Below are 17,057 nucleotides of genomic sequence, written 5' to 3'. Positions count from 1 at the left end.
AGGGGCAGAGAGAGACACACACAGAATCGGAAGCAGCTCCAGGCTCTGAGCTGTCGGCACAGAGTTGGATGCGGGGCTCAAACCCACGAAGGATGAGATCATGCCCTGAGTTGAAGTTGGCCACTTGACCAACTGAGCCACCCAGGTGCCCCTAATGTTTGTTTATTTTGGGGAGAGAGCGAGGGAGGGGCGAGGGGTGGGGAGAATCCCAAACAGGCTCTGTAATGTCAGCACAGAGCCCTGAGATTGTGACGAGAGCCGAAGTCAGATGCTTAACCGACTGAGCCCCCCAGGCACCCTGGAGAGAGAATCTTAAGCAGGCTCCACACTCAGTGTGTTAGCTTCCTAGAAGGCCCTGCCCCCCCACCCCATGCCTAGGCATTGGGCTGCCACATCATTGCCATAGTTACCTTCACACACAATCATGTTGCCTCTTTGAAAACCATCAACATGCCCCTCCCCCCCACTTTTGTGTCTCCTTCCCCAGGGCTCCCCTCAGCTAGAAGTGTCCTCTCCTCAAACCTCTCTGGCCGTGACCGCGCTGATCCCAACGAGGGAGGCCTTTCATTTAATTCTTGAGTCTTTTTTTTAAACAGTTTTTTTTTTTTTAATTTTTAATGTTTTTTTTTTTTATTTATTTCTAGGAGAGAGAGAGAGACAGCTTGAGCAGGGGAGGGTCAGAGAGAGAGGGAGTCACAGCCTGAAACAGGCTCCAGGCTCTGAGCTGGCAGTCAGCACAGAGCCCGACGCGGGGCACGAACCCACAAACCGCGAGATCATGACCTAAGCGAAAGTCGGACGCTTAACCGACTAAGCCACCCAGGAGCCCCTAATTCTTGAGTCTTAAACCTTCAGCTGCCCTTACCGGGTTGTGCTTGCTGCTGACAGAGGGCGCATGGACTTCCCCGTTCCATAGTCAGTTTCCCCAAGTGGCAGCTGTGACTCCGCACCTTTCATACTCTTTTTTCATGTTTATTTAATTTTGAGAGAGAGACAGAGACAGAGGAGAAACAGAATCCAAAGCAGGCTCTAGGCTCTGAGCTGTCAGCACAGAGCCCGACGCGGGGCTTGAACCCACGTACTGTGAGATCATTACCTGAGACAATGTTGGACGCTTACCGACTGAGCCACGCAAGCGCCCCATCAACCTCAATATTCTTAATCGCCTTTAAACTAAGCACACTTTGATGAGGTTTTGGAGTGCTGGTGGGGTCAGGAGCTGAGGGCCAGGAAAGAATTCTTGACCCGTCTTTGGTGCAAAAAGGTGAATTTATTAAAACACAGGGACAGGGAAAAGGGAAGGATCCAAAGGGCTTAGATATGCAAAAGCGGACTCCTAAGATACTGCAGGTCTAGCTATGGTCCAGCGAAGGCTGGTTTTCCCTCTAGCAAAGCATTAGCATTAAGACGGTAGGGAGTCCCCGGAGACACCTTGTACTCTGCCAGCCTCAAGTATTTGCCAATGGGCTGCAGGTTATAAAGAAATTTAATTTTACCTGCCATTTCCCTCTGCCTTTGTTTCCCACATCACTAAGGAGGGGACTGCACGTTCAGCTCCAGGAAACTAGGTGTATAGGGTTCTGGAAGTTAGGCTATTGAGAAGATTGCCTTTATCTTATAATTTACGAAGATATTTGTCGACTGATGGAGACGCACACGTGTCCTGCAGGACTGTGATCTCTGTCAGTTAACCATTTGTTTTCTTTCCTTTCCTCTGTCCTCGGGCAGCCGGAAGTGCCTGCGGAACTGACACTTATCCCGCCTGGCTTGGGGGGGAGGGGGGGTCCTCTGCCTGCTCTATGCTCCCTCATCAACTTCACAAACACAAGTGTGAACTGTCAGCTGGAGACAGCAGAGTTGGTTTGTTTTGAGTTAAAGGATAATTCTTCTGTCATCAAGGTTTTCCTCCCTATGGAGACAAAGGAATCCTTTCTCATGAGTACCCTGAGACCTAGGGCTGTCCTGTCTGCCTCCCCGGGTGACTTACCCTGAGACCTAGGGCTGTCCTGTCTGCCTCCCCGGGTGACAGGTGGCAGGTCGCATTCCACTCGCTGGATTCGAATCCCCTTTTGAGAAGTGTCTGAGGGGACACGTTTCTGCCCATTTACCTTGCGACCTGAATGAATGTCCGGTTAGTCAGGGTGGAGTCAGAGGTGTGGGCACGTTCACTTTCCAGGGGGTGCTGGACAGGGCAAGGGGGGCGCAGGGCGTCACGATCCAGAGCGACGCCTGCTGCACAATCATGCCCTACTTTGGGGGAAGTCTTTGCACCGCGAGCCACCAGCATTCGGGTAAAATGAAGCTTGCACTCCGGCTCTGCCTAGCTCCGGAAGCGGTGCCGTCACGGGCCCAAAGCGCGCCCTGGGCCCGCCGGAGGTCGCCCGCAGGATGGGCAAGGAACGGTGGTGGCCACGCCCCTCGAAGGACGGGCCCGGCCCGACGCCACACGGCGGTCAGGCAGAGACCCCGGGCCTAACGTGCCGAGGGGCCTCAAGTCCACCACACACAGACGCCGCCGGGCCAGGGCCGGGGATGTGCAGGGCACGGTCTGGGGCCCGTGCGCCCGGGAAAGAGGCGGGCAGAAGGCGCGCCCGCGCTCCCCAGGCAAGGACGCCGCAACATCCCGCGCGCGTCCAGACCCCGCGGCTCCGGCGCGANCCGCTCCGAGCCGCTAAGGACCGCGTCGTGACCTTTTCTGTGGCCCGGAGGGGGGAGGAGGGGACTTTCAGGCACCTGGTTGACCCGGTAACTTACTTGGCAGCCACTAAGATGCCCGCTTACATGACCCCATCTGGGAAAAGAGGAAGACGGAAGGGCTTTCTCTTTCCGTGTAGAAAAAAAGTAAGATCATTCCTTGCAGTGCATTTAAATTCTTCAATGGCTCTTCCACAAAAGCAGTAACCATTCATTGCCAGATAAAGTATAGAGATGGGGACAGATCTGCTTCCTAGAGTTCACTGTTTCGTCCTTGAAACACCTGGTTCCAAATTATTTTTTCAGCTTTCACACGTACTTGGAGTCATAAACATGACCAAACATATTTTTACCTTCGTGTACATAGGCGAAGCAGGTTTGTACTGTATCCAGCTTCTAGAAAAGTGCCCAGCACACAGTAGGTGTTAGTAAATACATGCTGAGTGAATTGTCAGTTTATAAGATGTTTGCCCCTTACCATACACTGTAAATGGTTTTGAAGCAGTTATCCATTTACATCATTATTAACAGCCACATAGTATTTCTTTATTATTTTTTAATGCTTGTGTATTTTTGACAGAGAGACAGACAGACAGACAGAATGCAAGTGGGGTAGGGGCAGAGAGAGAGGGAGACACAGAATCTGAAACAGGCTCCAGGCTCCGAGCTGTCAGCACAGAGCCCGACGTGGGGCTGGAACTCACCAATCGTGAGATCATGACCTGAGCCAAAGTCAGATGCTCAACCAACTGAGCCTCCCAGGCACCCCTCAGATAGCATGTTCTAAGTATAAGAAAACACTTTATTTACGAAAAGAACCAGAGCATTTTGTAGGTTAAATAGCAATTGGGGACTACAAAAAGTATGCACAGGAGAAATTGTGTGTTTTTTTTTTACTTTTCTTGGAGTTAATAGTTCATAGTGACTGTCATGTGGTTTTTTTCTTGCAGCTTTTTTTGTATTTTTCCAAATTTTCCTGTTATGAAAATTGTAATAACCATTAGAAATGTAACACAAATGATATGCTATAACATTATATGTTACATAGTACATACGATACTTGTAACGATACATAATATCTATAGGTTGTACTAGCTTCCTCTAAATGTAGTGGCCTTCAGGGCACCTGGGGGGCTCAGCCGGTTGAGCGTCCAGCTTCAGCTCAGGTCATGATCTCACGGTTCGTGGGTTCGAGCCCTGGGTTGGGCTCAGTGCTGACAGCTCAGAGCCTGGAGCTGCTTCAGATTCTGTATCTCCCTCTCTCTCTCTGACCCTCCCCTGCTCACACTGTCTGTCTCTCTCTCAGAAATAAATAAAACATTTTTTAAAATTTTTAATAAATAAATGTAAAAAATATTAAAAAAATAAATGTAATGGCCTTTCTCTAAAATGTCCATATTTGTTCATTATTCTGTCAGACTGTGCTCCTAGACGCACGAGTGCTTCAGGGACTCGCTCCCTCAGCATCTCTTTCTGCGGAATCAGGGAAGAGCGAGAAGGGACTGCCACCGACTCCCAAGAAGCAAAGTCCGCCAAAAAGTAAGATTTCAGTGATAGTCCCCAGGGGAAAATACTGCAAAGTAAATAAATCAGTCCGCTCTCCAGGCATGAAAAGGCGTTTTACTACCCACATCATTCGATTGTTCATTTCCAGCCGTGTCCAGATTATAATCAGGATCTGGGACAGATCTTGGACCAAACACATCAGTAACAGGTGGTCTTGGACTCACTGTTTAGCCCTGAGCCAGTTCTGTCTGTTTTCTAAGTGCCGTGCTCTAACATGGGGCGAAGGGGACGCAGAGAGTAAAGGCTGTGGGACACTCGGGTGGCCCTGACCAGGTGCCACGCTCCCGTGGGAGCTCTGAACCCCATCCTTTCTTTGCCCCCAGTTGTGACACTTAGTGTCATGGAAACGCACGTTGGCTTCCTGGGCTGTACGGGCCGCGGGCCGGGCTGCAAACACCCTTTAATGACCCCGGGAGGGAGTTCGGCCCCGCGCTCCATCACCACTCACTTGGCTGAAATGTGATGGCTGACCTCTGTCCAGCCTTGGTCACTTTGACTTTTATTTCTGGTTTTTACTTTTTTTTTAATGTTTTTTTTTCCTTTAATTTATTTCTGAGAGAGAGACAGACAGCATGAGCAGGGGAGGGTCAGAGAGAGAGGAAGATACAGAATCTGAAACAGGCTTCAGGCTCTGAGCTGTCAGCACAGAGCCCGACGTAGGGCTCGAACCCACAAATCTTGAGATCATGACCTGAACTGAAGTCGGATGTTCAACCGACTGAGCCACCCAGAGGCCCCTGGTTTTTACTGTTTCCCCCCCCTTCCTGAATACCAATGTAGCATATCCTCATGGAAGGAAAATAGAATGTGCAACGGTGTATTTTAAATACTTAAAGGAATTTTGTTCTCTACAACCTGTCCATTATTAATAACTGACTCTAGGGGGCGCCTGGCTGGCTCAGTCAGTGGAGCTTGTGACTCACTGTCTCAAGATCGCGAGTTCAAGTCCTGCATTGAGTGTAGAGTTTATTTAAAAATAAAATCTTAAAAAAAAAAAAAGATGTGTATATATCTATGTATGTACAGTCTCTTTGCAAATCTTTGACCTTCGTATGTGGTTCAGAACGATAATCTGAGTTTGTCGTCTTTTCCTCATTTACCATTTCCTGTTTGAATATTTGAAAGTGTTTAGGTGTTGTTCCGTTTTGGCCCTCCTTGGTGTGCGCACCAAAACATGGGTAGGTTTTAAAATATTGGCACGTTGTTGAGTATGCTGGCCTCCTGCCGCCTTTCATGCCCTGTTGATCTCAGGTGAGGAATCACACCTTCTTAGGGGATCTCATTGCCTGGGGGCCTGAATTCAACATTGTTTAACTCATTCCTGTACCTGCCTCATGTTTAAATCCAGTGGTGGTGGTATTTGGTTGTTTTTTTTTTTTTTAGTGTATATGATTTTAAATAGATACTTTAAAAATTAGAACTCTTTTGGGGGCACCTATGTGGCTCGGTTGATTGAGCTTCCGACTTTGGCTCAGGTCATGATCTCATGGTTCGTGGGTTCAAGCCCCTAGTCCAGCTCTATGCTGACAGCTCGGAGCCTGGAGCCTGCTTCACATTCTGTGTCTACCTCTTTTTCTCCCCCTCTCCTGCTCACTCTCTCTCTCAAAATTAAACATGAAAAAATGTTTTTTTCTGGGGCACCTGGGTGGCTTAGTTGGTTAAGCATCCAACTCTTTGTTTCAGCTCAGGCCATGATCTCACAGTTCGTGAGTTCCAGCCCCACATTGGGGCTGTCAAGACTTATGTGAGGCACCTTCTTTTTTTATTATTTATTTTTGGGAGAGAGACAGAGTACAAGTGGGGGACGTGCAGAGAGAAAGGGAGACACAGAATCTGAAGCAGCTCCAGGCTGTGAGCTGTCAACACAGAGCCCGACGCGGGGCTGGAACCCACAAACCACGAGGTCGTGACCTGAGCCGAAGTCAGACGCTTAACAGACTGAGCCATCCAGGCACCCCTCCAAGGTTAGTTTTGTGACCCAGTGACAAGATCTAGAAGAATTCTAAGGTGGCTAATCCGTTTCCAGCACCACAGTCATTTTCGCCTGTGTTAGTTAGGGAGACCCCCGAAAACGTGTAGGTCATGGCCTCCCTTTTCTACCCAACAGAAAAAAAGATTCAGAAAATAGAGTCAAGTTCTGTTGGAGGTCGAAACGCGGTATGGCTCCTAGTGACTGCGCCTTCACCGCGCCCAGGCTGTTGTGCTCGTTTATCCGGTGTCTCCGGCAGGAGGACGCAGCCCCAGAGGCCCCCATCTTGTGCAGTGAGATGTGCCTGCACGGCCGGTCTTACTTAGGTGGTTTTGTGTGTTCATAGATTTGTTTTCCAAGGAAGGTCAGTATTAAACTGAAGCACAGAGTGTGGGGGCACCCTGCTCTGGCCAAAAGTGCGAGACTTCGGGAAAACCAACAGGTGAAGTCAGAGTGCGGGCCCTTGTTCCTCTCTGTGACAGTGCTGTTTCCCAGGCGACCTCATTGTGCACCGTGCGGCGGGACACACACTCGGTCTGCGCCCTGCACTCCGGAATATTCTGCACCGCACTCTGAACAGCGGCTACTAGTGGCGGTTTCCTTTGGGGTCACCAGGGGACACTGGGCCTGTGCTGCAGTGGGTCAGAAATTGGCTCGCAATAAAAGGAAAATGTGTCATTGTTTAGTCCGCTGGCCTTTCCATGGAATTTTCCCAGTAACTTCGCATAAGTAATTAAAACGTTCTTATGTCATGTAATAGAAATTTCCTTTTCAAAGAGATTTTTTTTTTTTAATTTTTTAACATCTATTTATTTTTGAGAGACAGAGTGTGAGCAACGGAGGGGCAGAGGGAGAGGGAGACAGAATCTGAAGCAGGTTCAAGCTCCTCGCTGTCAGCATAGAGCCCGACGCGGGGCTCGAACCCACAGGCCGTGAGATCATGACCTGAGCTGAAGTCAGACGTTTAACTGACTGAGCCACCCAGGCGCCCCCAAAGAGAATTTTTATATGTTAATCCCATGTGAAATTTTCTTTCCCCTTTCAGTGGGTGATAAATCAGTCTACGATGTAGTTCTGATAAGTATTTGCAATTTTTAAAATGACCAGATACCTTGGAAGATTCAGGCGTTGTAATTTTTGTATTCATAGCAGCCTATCTAAGATACACCTTATTTTAAGTTAATTTTTCAGACTCGGAGAATTCATGCCCACCATAAACGTGAAGGAATGATACACGTGAGCGGGCCCAGTGGTGTGCGGGTCACGCTAGGAATCGCTGAGCTGGTTCAAGTAAGGTTTAGAGAGAGGCAGAGAGAGAGCATTCAAGTGGGTATACACTCCTTTGCCTCATTTTGAGGTCTAACATGATCCGGGAGCTCTGAGAGAGCTCTGAGGGTCAGGCCGGCACCTGCTCAGCGTTCAGAAGGCAGATGCTGGGCTGGCCTGTAGCCACAGGTGCGGATGCGGCACGGAGGAGGTGGCGCTGCTAGAGGTGACGGTGGCGAAGGTGGTACGGATGTGGGTGGACGGAGGGGGTGGAGGTGACGGACGGGGTGGTAGTGGAGGCAGAGGCGATAGATGAAACAGCCCCCTGTGCGCGAGCTGCTCCGTCCAGCCCTTGCACGCTGCCCATTTTCCTCTCTGGCCCATTTCTGCTTTGGGGATGTTCCTCAGTGTTCTTGGATCATTTTCTGTCCTTCTGTCCTTTGTCCTATTCTTTCTTGGATACTGGTAAGGTATTGACCTTAGGAACACATTGTTTCCCACTTGAAAGAAGAAGGATTGAGATCTTTTTAGTATAAAGTAGACTCCTAGACTTGAAAGTGAAAGCTCTGCATTTAGAATTTGCTCATCTGTAATGTGTTTCTAAGTTTTTCTGTAGATTTGGAAAGTAATTTTAATTTCTAAAAACTTGTCTTCTATTTTTCTTTAAATCTGTGGGGTTAGAAAAGATTTACAACCTGGGGGGCGCCTGGGTGGTTCAGTCAGTTAAGCGTCCGACTTTGGCTCAGGTCACAATCTCACGGTTCGTGGGTTCGAGCCCCGCGTTGGGCTCTGTGCTGACCCCTCAGACCCTGGAGCCTGCTTTGGATTGTGTGTCTCCCTCTCTCTCTGCCCCTCCTCTGCTCATGCTGCCTCTCTCTCTCTCCGAAATAAATAAAACATTAAAAAAAAATTTTAAACCTGTTGTTTCCAATGATACATAAATCTATTTTAGTTTTTGTTTTTTGTTTTTTTTTTTTGGTTGTGTAATACTTTTCTTTGGCTGAGGAAATCTCTTAACGACTTCTGATTTTGAAGGACATTTCTCCCCCTTAGGGCACTTTGATTTGAACATTACCCCCTCCCACTAACCCCCAACTCCAGAACACATGTGTGTCCAAACCCAAACCCAAACCAGGCTCTTGTCTCCAGTTGTGCTTTGCTGGTTTTGTTTTTTTTTCCCTTTTTCAGAACGTTCAAGTTCATCCAGCATGGATAACTTTTTTTTAATATTTGAGAAGCATTAGTTTTTTAAAGATTTAAGAAATTACACGTTTGTAAAACTTGAAGTAGTCATTTGAAAATACCTTTATGAGGGCTGCCTCGGTTAAGCATCTGACTTCGGCTCAGGTCATGATCTCATGGTTCCCAGTTTCGAGCCCCGCGTCAGGCTCTGTGCTGACAGCTCAGTGACTGGAGCTGCTTTGAATTCTGTGTCTCCCTTTCTCTCTGCCCCTCCCCTGCTCATGCTGTCTCTCTCTCAAAAAAAAAAAAAAATTATAAAAAGAAGAAAATATCTTTATGGCTTAAAGATTTGAAATTTGGATGAAATAGTTGTTTAAAACTTACCATTAAAGAAGCTGTCGTGAAAAGTGGAACAAGTCTGTTACTTCTGTTGGTAAAAAGCTGCTATTAAATTTTTCAGCTGCCAAGGAAAACATCGACATCTCTTCCTGTTCTCTCTCAGGTGGCTTGATTTTTGACCTATGAGTGAGCTCATGAGCATTTCTTAGGATGATTACTTGGAAGATATTACTTCATTTTTAATGAGATGTCTATGACTGACAAATTTGGATTGTTTTGTAAAATGTTGAAAATAATATTCCTCTTTATGCCATTTCCTAGATGTAGTGGAGCCAAAGGAGAGGGGCAGACCCCTAGCCACCCCAGCAGCAGCTGAATGGTCTAAAAACGTGTCTTCACCCAGTTCTCACCCACCAGTCGTGACCCCAGGCAGGGTGGTGGCTGGCCCAGGCCCCGGCCCCGACAGCGGCCCGCTATTCGCAGATGAAGGGGTTCGAGAGTTTTTGCCACGAAAGACCGTCATAGAGTTTCCTCAGAAAGTTCTGTCTCCACTCAGAAAACAGGGCTCGGATCCAAAAGCCCTTCAGGAGAGTGGGGGAAAGGATTCATCATCCTCTTCGTCATCGTCCAGCTCCTCCGATTCAGAGTCCGACGAGGAGGGCGAGAGCGCAGACGCTGGCCCTCAGGCGGCGAGCGGGGGCCGAGGAGGGCGCCCCAAACCGCAGGCCTCCCGCCTGCTTGAAGACAGAGCCCCCGGACCTGCAGTATCAGCCAAAGAGAGGACCCGCTCACAGCCAGACCTCACCTCTCCCGAGGGGCCCCGTCAGGCAAAGAAGAAAGGGAGCACCATCAAGCCCGTAGAGGACAGAAAAGACACTAAACCCAAAACCACAGCACCCAAGTCACAAGCGAATAAAGAGTTTATGAAGCAAAACGTCAAGGAAAAACAATTGCAGAAAATTCTTAGGTCAAATGAAACCGATAAAGAAAGCCAAAAGCCGCCCAAAGTTGAAAAAATCCTGCCTGCTCACACAAAGCCAGGATTGTCTACGCAGCCGGCTGGTGGCCCAGCACCCATTCAGCTGGCAGACAGAGCTGGGGCAGCAGGACCGCCGGCTCGTGGCGGGGAGGTGGCTGTCCCCCTGTCCCTCGAGGAAAGTTTGGGGAAGCAGGTGCCGCAGGGACCCCTTAAGGCTACGGAAGAGCTTCTGGAAAGCCAGGCACCAGGACGAAGTCTGCAGCCCGGTCCTGCTCCTAATGAAGGTGTCTTGGAGGACAAGGCTGCAGGCCTGGAGCCCGAGGGAGGGGCCGGGATGGCCGAAGAGCCCGCACCTCCGGGAGGGCCGGACAGCACCCAGGGTATACCTTCGCTCGCGCTCTTGAGATCCCTCTTTCCCTGGCGGGTGGTGAGCCTCCGGGGCCTGTGGGCCGGGGTGGCGGGCGCCCCGGNCCCCATGAGCAGAGGACAGTGCGGGGCGCCCGAGGGACCCACGCCTTGTGCACAGGATCCCTGGGGCGCCTCCTGCTGGTGCCCCGCAGCCAGGGGCATGTTTCAGCTCATCGCTGTTAGTCCCTCTTCGCTTGGGAGGGTGACCAGGAACTCGCAGGGCGTCGGGTCCTCAGGAAGGGGTCCTGATTCACTTCCACAGGCGGAGAGCCTGCTTACCCCCGCGTGGGGCTGGGGGCGGGGGGATCCGCGACGGTCTTGCTCTTAGCTCCTTAGGCCTGAGGGCAAGTCCACAATGTAGGCAGCCCCGCAGCCAGGGACCCAGGGGCGGCTTGCGTCTTCTTTCCTCTGGGTGACATTTCCTTCTCTGATCACCGAAAAACACAAGGGGCTGCTTTGTTTTTCCATATTGAATTTTTATGAAGGGCTGTTTGCTATCACAGATTTTTAGTGTTTTTTTCCTATTACGCGCCCGAGCCTGACTTACAGCGCAGGGACCTTAAAGGCCTCGCCCCCGGAGCCCCACAGCGCGTCTGTAACAAACCCGCCCCTTCCTTCTGCTCTCTAGTCTTCCTAAAGCCTCCCCCTTCGCCTGGTGTCCATTATGTGCTAATTGTTACAGGTTGCGTTGTGTTGAAAGAATTTCTGTGTTTTCTTCCTTCCGTTTTCTCCCTCTTTCATTAATACGCCAAGTGCCAGCCTTGTCCACGCTTCGAGAATGCGGTTCGTGACGCTACTCTTTCAGTCATTCTGCTACACGTTGGAGACGAAAACCAAAACTTTCAGGATGATGACAGCAAACCATTGTTTCCCGCATACTCCCTTTGCCCTTCGGGGGTGAGGCGGACGCCCAGGAGCGCAGCCCCCTTGCGGCCTCCCTGAGCAGTGCCCCGAAGTCCCTGCACCCACATTTCCCTCCAGCTCACGCCTTCCCTGTATCCGCCGACATGCCTGCACCGCATGGGGACTTTGTGCTTGAGATCGGGAGGGTGTCAGCGCTGAATAAGTCCTCGTTTTTGTTTAAGACACACCGGAAAACGTGACAAGCAGAGCTTGGAGTATGAATTCAAATGGTGGAAAGTGTGCTTGGGTGATTTCCCGTGCAGTCTGGGGAGCCGCGCGGGGTCTCCCCGGCCCCCAGATCCTCGTGCGCCTGTACGGGGACGTCCCAGGGCGGGTGAGCTGCGTTTCTTTTGCCTCAACCGCACACTTTGTGTTTTACCATCACCGAATGTCCTTTTTCCACAGGAAGAGATACAAATTAGCTTGTACGTTTTAGTCTGAATCTAAAATATACCAAGAGCTTTTTCAAAGAAAGTTGAAAACCTTTACATTTCTTTTCCAGCTCCACTTAACTTTGTCACGTTATTAAAACAGGGTCTAATTTTGTGTACCCAATAGAAACCTCACCTAGCTTCTGCTTTTGAGAATCTCTCTACAAATGGCTTACTCCTGGTATAAGACACATTCCCGTAGATCTGCTTGTCTCCCCTGCGGCCTCAAGCGGCCTCAAAGTCCCTCCCTCACTGCTGTCAGCATTTTCACAATTCTGCGCAATACGGGCCCGGAATAAGGTGTTAAGACGCATCGTGAGAGCCAGCCTGCCGCCCCTGTTGTTGCGGCTGCAGGCTTAGAATACATCTTGAGCTAACTCCTTTATTTTGCTTCTGAGGACCTGTAGCTTTCACGGGCTTCCGTAGTCACACAGTTTATCTCGGGGACGGTGGATGAAGGGTGTGGGGCGCACGGTGCCCGTGTGAGCCGAGCCCCTCGGGAACGCTTCCTGTCTGACGTTCTCACGCACCTTGCGTTTCCCCCCACAGAGCCCGCTCAAGCCACCAGCGCCTCCGAGCCACTGGACATCACTTCCTACAAGAACATCCAGCACCATGACTACACCCCGTACACCTTCTTAGACCTCAACCTGGACCTGTTCAAGTTCAGGATGCCCCAGCCCTCATCTGGACGGGAGTCACCTCGCCACTGAGCGCCCCCTTCAGGGAGTAACCTGTTGTCTAGGCTATAGAAATAAAATCCGCCCCAGTCGTGAGGCCTCACGTATATAATCTGTGTCCCTGTCACAGTGAACGGTGAACTAGCGACCCTGCTCTGACCCTTTATTCGACATGCATGTAGAAACATCTGTACAGAAGGGATTTTTCCTCCTTATAAAACTATGGTCTTCTGGGCAGATCTCTGGCCAGTTCGGCGTTCGTCGCCTTTACCCGCTAGGTGCTGAGGACTTGCATTTGGGTAGGCCTGGTTCTTGATACATCAAAAATAGGAGTCTCACTAATTTTGTCTGTTGTACTGCAAAGAGATTAAAACATCAGGTTCTAGCGCTTTATTGTTAGAGAAGGAACAGAAAAATCCTTCTGTTCACCATGATTCAGTATTTGATGTAAACTCAGGTGGGATTGGGGGTGGGGAGGTTCTGTGGGTCCATCAGAACAGCTCCGCCCCGGATGGCCACGGCAGACGTCGGAGCTGCGAAGGGTTTCTGGGTTGGCCGGTGATCCCCCTGACGCTTGGGGGCGTGAGTGGTGCAAACAGGCTCGAGCGTGTGTCAGGTGGCGTCTTTGTGCCCACACCCTGCGAGGGCGAGGTCAGCTGTCTGCTCGGGAACCAGTCGAGGTGAGGCTACTCCGACCACAAGAGCAGGGGTGGAAGGCGTGTCTGCCTGTCAGGACCTCAGTGGAAGGCCCATCTGCCGACTGGTGTCACGGCCGGGGTTTGCTCTGTGCTCACGCGATGCCTGGACCCATGCCTGGACCCCAGGGCATCACCTCCCTCCATCTGCATCCTGGCCACTGGCCTGGAATCCGTCTACAGCACCACGACGGTGCACGTGCAGTTCTGTGCCACGTGTCTGTCACCCCGGTCCTGTGAGCATCCGCCTCAGATCTTCCTACCGCTGCGAGGCTTGGCCACTCCGCGAGCTTCTCCTGATCATGGTTTTTTATTAGAAAAGTACCAAAGCCACATTATCCAAAAGAAAGCAGAAGACCCCTAGGGCCACTGTTCCCACTGTCACAGAGGTTTCACTCACCTCCCCAGTGGTGGTGGCTTCAGAGAGAGGTGGCCGTGCGACATGTACATTTTTCCCGCCTGCTGGCTGTTCTCATATGATACCCGGCTTGGCAAACCGTGGCCCATGGAAGGGGTGCGGGGTGCAGGGGGGAGGTGGGGCACAGCCACGGTGCGTTTCCCGGTCTGCGCATCCCGCGGGGGCTGGGAGTTCTCCCGACAGTACGATCCGGATGAAGAGATTTTCGTTTGCACCACGTTTCCCCCTGGGAACCAGCCCGTTAGACTGTCCTCCCTCTGCCTCCCCCCGGAACGCTCGCGAGCCGAGGCGGCGCCCCGCCCAGTGCGGCTTTGGGCCAGGGCCCGTCCCCACGCTCTCCTAGCGCTGCCAGAAACGTCTGTGTGGCTGTAACTCGTGCCGCACTTTGTATTTCCTTAAGATGGATTTCCAGAAAGCAGCTGATGAGTCACGTGACTCACGGACACCGGTGCTGCTTCCACGTCCACAGGGTTTTAGGCCACTTGAATAGGTTCGAGCTGAATACTTACTCTGTTTCCTTTTGTGTGTTCCCTGTCACCTGAACCCTGGCATCTCTGGACATTCGTTCTCTTACACCTGCTAGCAAACACCCGGGGCCGGAGGGCCTGGTGCGCGGGGCAGAGGTGCGGTCTGTGCTGAGAAACCCCGCCCTGCTTCCCGGCCGCTGGCTGATAACGGAAGCCCAGCGGGTTGCGTGGGGCCTTTCCGGCTCTGCTTGCAGGCGCGAGCTTTGAGGTTTACTAGTCAGTGTCCTCCCGCCCATCTCCCAGGGCTCCCGGGGCCCAAGGGGGTGCCCCCTGGCAGCGCCCCCCACCCCCGGCCCTTGCGCGTAAGAAGCGGTGGAAGGTTCATAAGATGAGTTCCCACAACACCACAGAAGTCCCTGCAGCCTAAGGGACGATGTGTGCCGTGTAGACAGGACCAGCCCCTTCTCCCATCAGAGCAGCGCCGGCACACTTGTGTGAGGGGCCAGGCTGGAAATCTCCGGTAGGGCTTGCCGCATGCAATGTTGAATGGACTTTTGTCTTTTTTTTTTACAATCCTTTAAAAAAATGTTAAACCCCGGGGCCCGGGGGGTGGGGGGGTCGCCTGGGTGGCTCAGTCGGTTAAGCAGCAATTTCTGCTCAGGTCATGATCTCATGGTTTCTGAGTTCGAGCCCTGCGTCAGGCTCTGTGCTGACATCTCAGAGCCTGGAGCCTGCTTGGGATTCTGTTTCCCTCTCTGCCCGTCTCCCACTTGTGCTCTGTCTCTCTCAAAAATTAGTAAATGTTAAAAAATGTTTAGCCCATTCTTGGCTGTGGGCCTTACGCAATGGCGGAGAGCAGGATTTCCTGTAGGGGCCACGGCGTTGAAAGGGTTGTTAGAAATCAGGTAATAAAAGGGCTGACTAGAGCCACCTGGGTGGCTCAGTGACTTGAGTGTCCCAATTTCTGAGTTTGGCTCAAGTCATGATCCAGCGGTCATGGGATCAAGCCCCATGTCTGGATGGTGAGTGTGGAACCTGCGTAAGATTCTGTCTGCCCCCTCTCCCCCTGCTCGCGCTCTCTGTCTCTCACGTAACCGAAGCGGAAGGGGCCGGCCCGACAGTCAGGTGGCTGCCGTGTTTCAGGGACCCCCGTCCTTGGTTCTGCCGCCTTCTCTCCCGCCCGCCTGCCCCCTTCCCGGCTGCCACCTTTGCTCCTGCAAGGAGTTGAGACGAAGACTGAGGTATACGAGTTAACAGTTGACATGGAGCTCCTTTCAGAGCAAGGTCCCTCTCCTAGGCCTGGAATGAACACGGGTCTAGGTGCCCACCGCGTGCTAGGCCTGCATCTGCGTCGTGGGGTCAAAGACCGGAAAGACAGACGACCTGTCCCGACTTCGCAGCCTCGGGAAGGAGGCACGTGGGAGGCCTTGGTGACGTGCCGAGTGTGGCAGCAGAGGGGCTGCTAGGGGCCGGGCGTGGGGCAGGCTGTCTAACCCGGATGCTGCCAGGTGGCCAGGAAGCCCCGGGGCCCCGCGGCACTGCTGGAGGGAGCCCTCGGCGAGGCCCTGAGGGTGTCGGGGTGGGTCCGTGCGAAGGCCCGGACGAGGACGTTGCTGGCGGCCTGGAGGCCACGGCTTGAGAGGGGACACGTAGCGGGGACGGGGGCTGAATCATGGAGCAGGGCTCTGTGTTGGGTAGCTCAGCCGCCGTAACAGAACACCACGACTGGGGGCTTAACCAGCAGCAGTGTACCTGTACCGTCTCAGTTCCGAGGCTGGACGTCCGAGATCAAGGTGCTGGCCGACGCGGCAGGTGGTGCTGGCCGACGCGGCAGGTGGGGCCTTCTTCCCGGCTCGCAGACGGCCACCCTCCGGCTGTGTCTTCACAAGGCGGAGAGGGTGCAAACAAGGTCTCTGGAGTCTCTCTTAATAGAACCCTCACCCCCTCTTGAGGGCCCCACCCTCAGGACCTCATCTAAACCCTAACTTCCTCCCAAAGGACCGACCCCCAAACGTATTGTGGGTTTAGGACTTCAACATATAAATTTGCGGGCAGCGAGGGGGGGGGACACAAAAGTTCAACCTTAATAAAAACCTAATTTTTCTTAAAGCTTTTGTTTATGGATCTCATCAATCTATAAATATATTCCAATTTTAATAAAAAAAATTTTAAGTTTATGTGTTTACAGAGAGAGCATGAGCAGGAGAGGGTCAGAGAGAGAGAGAGAATTCCCAGAAGGCTCCGCACTGTGAGCACAGAGCCCAGTTTGGGCTTGATCTCACAAACCCATGAGATCATGACCTAAGCCAAGATCAGGAGTCCCACATTTAACCATCTGAACTATCCAGGTGCCTGTTAATGAACATTTCTCAACTTAAAAAGTATATTTTGGGGGTGCCTGGGTGGCTCAGTCGGTTAAGCCTCCAACACTTCATTTTGGCTCAGGTCATGATCTTGTGGTTCATGAGTTCCAGCCCCGCATCGGACTCTGTGCTTTTAAAATTGCATGTGAATTTTAAAAGTTGGTAGATACTATAAACCTCACAAAATCCAGAAAATTAACATATTTTAATTCACCACTCGACACACTTCTATACATGTCAGGCAGCTAATAAAAAAATAACATTGGGGGGCGCCTGGGTGGCTTAGTCAGTTAAGCGTCCAACTTGGGCTCAGGTCATGATCTCATGGTTCGTGGGTTCGAGCCCCGCGTCGGGCTCTGTGCTGACAGCTCAGATCCTGGAGCCTGTTTCAGAGTCTGTGACTCCCTCTCTCTCTGACCCTCCCCTGCTCATGCTGTCTCTCTCTCTCTCCCCTAGAAATAAATAAGAATATTTCTAAAAATAAAATAATAACATTGGGCTGCACACTTTTTGATTGCTTCTTCCCGTGACAATTCCATAGCGCTTTCTTGCTGGCCATAAAGACAATGCCATCTTTCCTCCTGCAACGTTGATTGGAATTTGTTTCTTTGGTAGTTTGGATACATAAATGTGTGACCACACATGTCTCTGCTGTTTGTAGTACTGCTTTAAACACAGGATTCTGGGGCACCCGGGG

This window comes from Crocuta crocuta, unplaced genomic scaffold (assembly GCF_008692635.1).
Source record: "Crocuta crocuta isolate KB4526 unplaced genomic scaffold, BGI_CrCroc_1.0 scaffold675, whole genome shotgun sequence".
In the NCBI taxonomy this organism is placed as follows: domain Eukaryota; kingdom Metazoa; phylum Chordata; class Mammalia; order Carnivora; family Hyaenidae; genus Crocuta; species Crocuta crocuta.
The sequence above is the reverse complement of the archived record's forward strand: the minus strand, read 5'-3'. Positions refer to the sequence as shown.